Raw genomic sequence first — 6,360 nt, 5'->3', positions numbered from 1 at the left:
TATTTTTGATTGCAAAGTTACTATTCACACTGATCATGCTGCTATTAAATATCTTATGGAAAAGAAAGATGCTAAGCCTAGACTTATTAGATGGGTTCTCTTGCTCCAAGTATTTGACTTGCATATTATTGATAGAAAGGGAGCTGAGAGCCCCGTTGCAGATAACTTGTCTAGGTTAGAGAATGTTCTTGATGACCCTCTGCCTATTAATGATAGCTTTCCTGATGAACAATTAGCGGTTGTTAATGCTTCTCGTACTGCTCCTTGGTATGCTGATTATGCTAATTACATTCTTGCTAAATTTATACTGCCTAGTTTCACATACCAGCAAAACAAAAATTCTTTTATGATTTAAGACATTACTTCTGGGATGACCCACACCTTTATAAAGAAGGAGTAGATGGTGTTATTAGACGTTGTGTGCCTGAGCATTAACAGGAATAGATACTATGCAAGTGTCACTCTGAATCATATCAAGGACACCATGCTGGAGATAGAACTGCACATAAGGTACTACAATCTGGTTTTTATTGGCCTACTCTCTTCAAAGATGCTCGTAAGTTTGTCTTATCTTGTGATGAATGCCAAAGAGTAGGTAACATTAGTAGACGTCAAGAAATGCCTATGAATTACTCTCTTGTTATTGAACCGTTTGATGTTTGGGGCTTTGATTATATGGGACCTTTTCCTGCCTCTAATGGTTATACTCATATTTTAGTTGTTGTTGATTACGTTACTAAGTGGGTAGGAGCTATTCCAACTAGTAGTGCTGATCATAACACTTCTATTAAGATGCTTAAAGAGGTTATTTTTCCGAGGTTTGGATTCCCTAGATATCTTATGACTGATGGTGGTTCACATTTTATTCATGTTGCTTTCCGTAAGATGCTTGCTAAGTATGATGTCAATCATAGAATCGCATCTCCTTATCATCCGCAGTCTAGCGGTCAAGTAGAGTTGAGCAAAAGAGAACTCAAATTAATTTTGCAAAAGACTGTAAATAGATCTAGAAAGAATTGGTCCAAAAAAATTGATGATGCATTATGGACCTATAGAACTGCATACAAAAATCCTATGGGTATGTCTCCATATAAGGTGGTTTATGCAAAAGTGTGTCATTTGCCTCTTGAACTTGAACATAAGGCATATTAAGCATGTCGGTCATAACTTCCAGGTGTAGCTGTTTAGCGATGAGGTTCTCATTGGTGTTCTCTGCAATTTTCTTAGAGATAGGACTTCAAGTCGAAGTTGAGTTGCAGAATGCCTTTCTGCTAGAACTTGCGACTGAAGAAGTCGAACTGATTCAGACAATGAATTCTGTGAGCTTGTTTGACTGCTAGTCTCAAGTAACTTGAAAACTGCATCAAGACAAGACTTTGGGGTTGTCTCGCTATCTTCATGATGTTTTGCCTTCTTTGCTGCAATATATGTTGGGTTTGTCTCACAGCCTTCAGCAGACTTGTGCATGCCATCACGCATATCATCCTGAAAAAAGCAGAGAGATGATAGGTTTTGCACGTGTATAAACAAAGATGATAATTGTGCGGTCAAGTCCATCCAGTCTCAAATTAGAAAATAAAAAGGAGGTTCAAAATATCAATAGCATAATTTGGCATTGTTGATAATGCGGGGAGCTTCACCACACTACTGGATTACCATGTCAACATAACAAGCATAGATGATGGGCAAAGAAAATCATTGTATATATTTTGGTTAATGTGCGTGGCATGTGGTTCATATCATCAACCACATCAGTAAGATAAAACAGGAGATGACAATGTGCAAACGTGAGCTGCTTGACCACACACTGGATTATAGATCCACAAAAACAAGCATACATATAGGGAGTATTGAGTAATATGCATGGTATGAATAAGGAATTTGGTTTTACCAGAAAACTTAGAACTTATAGTTCTTCTGAACGTGCATTTTGGTAGAAACAACAAACTAAGCAGCAGTAAACGATAGGGAGTATGAGCAAATTAAACAGTAGTTGAGTATAAAGGTTTTAGAAGGACTGCCTTACATTAACAGTTAACACTGGCTTTATTATGCCCTTCTCCATGTCAAGGGAAGGATAACTCAAGAATTTCAGCATAGAATCTTCTTCATAAGCATTGCCTGTACTCTACATTTTGTAGAGAGCAATTATAGATATGATAATACTGGAAGGGATATAGGATAATGAAGATAAGATGCAGATTGATGCTACATAATCAACTACCAATCCCTGGAAGTGCAAGCGTTACAGGACAAAATGTACTGACAAGAGCAATGGGCTACACTTCTGCACTGGCATTGCCTGTGTATTCTACTTGTTGGTAAGATTAAATATAGATCTGATCTTTTTTAGTAAATGGTGGGCGAGGGAGATAAGATGCAGAATGCTAAACAATGAACTAATACCTCTTCCCATAATACAATAGTGTTTTGAACAATGGTGTACTGTACAAAACGTCCTTATATTATGGGACGAAGGGAGTAGCTGTTAATGTATGTAAAGTGATAGACGACGTTCAGTCCTTAGAAGAGGACTGCAGAGCTAAACCTCTTCAAAAGCATTGGGTTGATTCTAAATTTATGTAAGAGTCCATACGGATCTTATAATGTCCACCAAATGGACGATAACGAGGCTAACATGTGTAGTGATGCAACATAATCAAACATCTATGAAAGTAAGTATGGTCATACAGGGCAAGAGGTACTCACAAGAGCAATGCAGTGTGCAGTATAGTTGCGAGATTCTGTGGTCCCTTGAGAATGAATGTTCTTCTGCTAACAGTTCTCGTACAAGTGAGACGTTAAGGCAAATGGAGAAATGTAGGTCAAATTGTGATGTGATATCATAGACAGTACCTTATGCTGCCGCCAAGACCAATGTGTAACAAGATTATTCCAGTCACTGTCGGATAAATGTAGCACCAGAGACTTTACATAAATTTCATTTAGAGGCTTGCCATCGAAGTGCGCTTGCCTCAGGTAGGAACGATACTTCATCAACGAGTGCTTGAAAAGCGCAACCAACCCTTGCTCGTCTTCACAATCCGGTTTGCTCCTCGCCTATTTAAAATAATGAAATCTTGTGTCTTCTGTCAGCAGAAACATATGCAGTAATGACCATGAATATCATTAGTACATTACTTACGTGTAACTTGCGGAGGAAGACTGGAAATTGTTCTGTGTCTGCGGTATAATCTTTCCATGAAGGAAAGATGCGCACAAAGTTCCTGACAACAATATAAGCATCGTCTTCTAAACCGGTAAGAATTGGAACTGGGGTCATATTTGCTGCAATTGGGGCTCTCTCTAGTTTGAAAATTGATTTGGCAACTGGATTTGGTGTACTCTTTGCTGGAATGGGGGTTTTGCGTCATAGAGCTGGTGCTATGTCAACTGGCATAATCATATTGTTTGCTGCAGTTGGAGTCTGCTGAGTTGGGGTATCAGAAATGACCAGTGTAGTAGGGCTAGAGTCTGCTAGTGTTGGGGTGTTTTGCGGGTTAGGTGATATTGCAACTACACCTAATGGGCTATTTGATTGATCAGGTGCCACTACCTTTTCCAAATACTTTACTTGTGCTCCTCCACTATCAACAATCGCCCTCTTCCTTTTGAACGTCTGATACACAAGAACATCATTTGAATGGATAAATATGGTATGATGACAGATGGAATATGTACTGAAAATGGATAGGCAGGGCGTATTCACATACACGATGTGTAAACTAAGCTAATGGCAGTTCAACAAAGTAGAAGTAATGCAAAGTATCAGTTGCAAGACATGTGTAACCAATATAACCTTGTAAAATTAGAGCAAGCACCTTGATTGGTGAATAAGATAGGGCATCTTCCTCTGGCTCCTCCACTAGGGAGCTACATTGACTTAAATCTCCCTCTAGCTCAGAATCACTGTTAGGATCATATTTTGAGCATGAATCTGTAGGTGGAGAGCGTTTGCATTGCATTGCATCCAGACTTGATTTCAGTCCCTTAATGCCAAGTTTGACAGCCATGGCATTGTTCTTCTTTATTCTTTTCATGCACGCAAGCTCATAATCATTATGATGCTGTTCAGAATCTGAGATTCTTGAAAACATAAAAAATAGTCAGATTATTTATGGAATGCATTGCGGATTCAATTCGAAGAGTGTCTCCCTATAAACCCCTGCATATGCAAAGTTCACCACCCAATCGTGCTGACCAGACCACACACAGAAATACAAACCCCTTATGTCTCTATAACAGGCAGACACACATTTCAAACCTGAAGTAGGAACATTAGAATCATATTCTTATTTGAACAAATAAACTAAGGAATTATGAGTGGCATAATGTTTGGCTTCAAGGATGGAGTGTTGGTAGTGCGACACAATGCAAGTAGGCAGATTGTTTTCCATGTAAAAGATCGAAGCCTATGTAAAAGCTGGAAATGACACTTTCTTTCTATACAATGCAGTGTTCTTTGCGCACACATGATGGAAGAGATCACATAGAGAAATACTATTCACTCATGTCTACGGTTCTAGTATTTAGAAACAGGGTGGTCCACCCTAAAAGAATATTGACAACAAATATGACAAGGAAAACATAGATGTAGTGAATCAATCATTTACTTGTGAGTACACACCCGAGCGGCAAACATGCATTTTCGAAACTAATTTAGGAACATTTAGCTGACCAGTTAGAGGACTTTGTTTTAATAATATTAGATTCGTATTTGAACAACTAATTTAGCTTGATGGGTGGAGCAGTGCTATTATGACACGAAGCACGCATTCTGATCGTATAGTGATCATAAAAGGGGGAAACTCTAAGCATATTTTTTTAGCAAAAGAGGGTTTCCCCTCCGATTTCTATTAAAGAAACCACCGCGGAACCAACATAATCAATTAAACCCTAAGCGTGATCAATTAAACCGTATTATGATTGTGCCATGGCAGATTTGAAGCTGCAAACCAGAGAAATGATATTTAGCATCTATTGTTTGCTTAGAACTAAGAACTAAATTGTAAGAGCTGAAAAGAAAGTAGAGTAACCAAGTTAAGATCTATTTTCTGGTTGAGATCAAAAAGTTGAGGAGATATGAAGTACCAGCTCTATTGCGGCGCTGTGTAGGCATCGGGGGTGAAATGGATGTCGTTGGCGTCGAAGCAAATTTGCGACGATAGACGGGTGCATCGGGGGATAAGTCCCGTTGTGGTGGAAGAGAAGGTCGTGTGAGCGGCCCCGGCAAAGAGGACAACGACGCCGATGAAGCGAGAGGACGCGATGCAAGGCTCTTGGTCCGTCGCCGTGGATGAGAAACGTCCACCTCTACCAGTGGACGACGCGGTGTTGGTAGGCGCTCCGGCATGCTGGAGGAATGTGGCGATGGATGTGGTGGAGGATGGTGGCGATGGGTGGGGTGGAGGACGGCGGCGATGGACGGGGTGGCGGACGGAGGCTGGTGTGGGGATGGTGTTCTAGCACGGATGGTGTATGAATGGCAAAATGGAGGGAGAGGTACGGGGAACCATGTTTTTGGGACACTCCTGTCTAAAATATGGGAAAGTTACAAACTTAGCCCCCATTTAGAATTTGGACGTCTTGTCAGTTGGGGATAGGACGGTAATCTCACATCTCGCCAATATTAGCCCAGAGCAATTTCGGGCGAGGAGAGGGTGGTTGGCGCCCATGGTTGGCGCCCACTGTGGATGAATGGGGCTGACAGGTAGGGCGGTTGTGTCACGTCTGAATGAAGTTACAAACCTGCCCCTATTGAAAATATTTGCCTACATCAATTTCGGCCGAGTCGAGTTTGTTTTGCCGCCCATCGTGTATGAATGGGGAAATGGAGGGAGAAGCAGAGGTCTTTCGGACGAGCTTGAATAAAATGTGTTTTGCCGCCCATGTTTGGCGCCCACCGTGTTGGAATGGGCTCAGAGGCGGTCGTGTCATGTCTAATTCAAGTTACTAACCTACCGCTATTTAGAGCAGTGGAAATCGGGCCGATGGGTTGTCCGTGTAATGGGTAGCCGATGTGAGAGTGGACATTTTGCCACTTCTTTCGAATTTTGGGACAATAAGCATCCACGTTTACCCTGGCAACTAAATTTGAATCCATTTTGTATTCCTATACGAATCTTTACAAATCATTTATCTGTTTTTATATATCTTCAAAAGGACGACAAAGATGTATTCCACTGTCATATATCAATATGGTTTACAAATGCCGATACTCAAATTCAGAAGCTAGAATCCAGTTTAAGGTGAATTCAAATATTTAGAACACTTCATGTCCAACTCAAATGTCACATGCAGCATAGTGTGTACTCCCATTTAGATATGTACACGAGTGATGTATCAAGATTCAAATACCCC

This window comes from Triticum aestivum, chromosome 7B, assembly GCF_018294505.1.
Source record: "Triticum aestivum cultivar Chinese Spring chromosome 7B, IWGSC CS RefSeq v2.1, whole genome shotgun sequence".
NCBI lineage: Eukaryota > Viridiplantae > Streptophyta > Magnoliopsida > Poales > Poaceae > Triticum > Triticum aestivum.
This window is presented reverse-complemented; position numbering follows the sequence as displayed.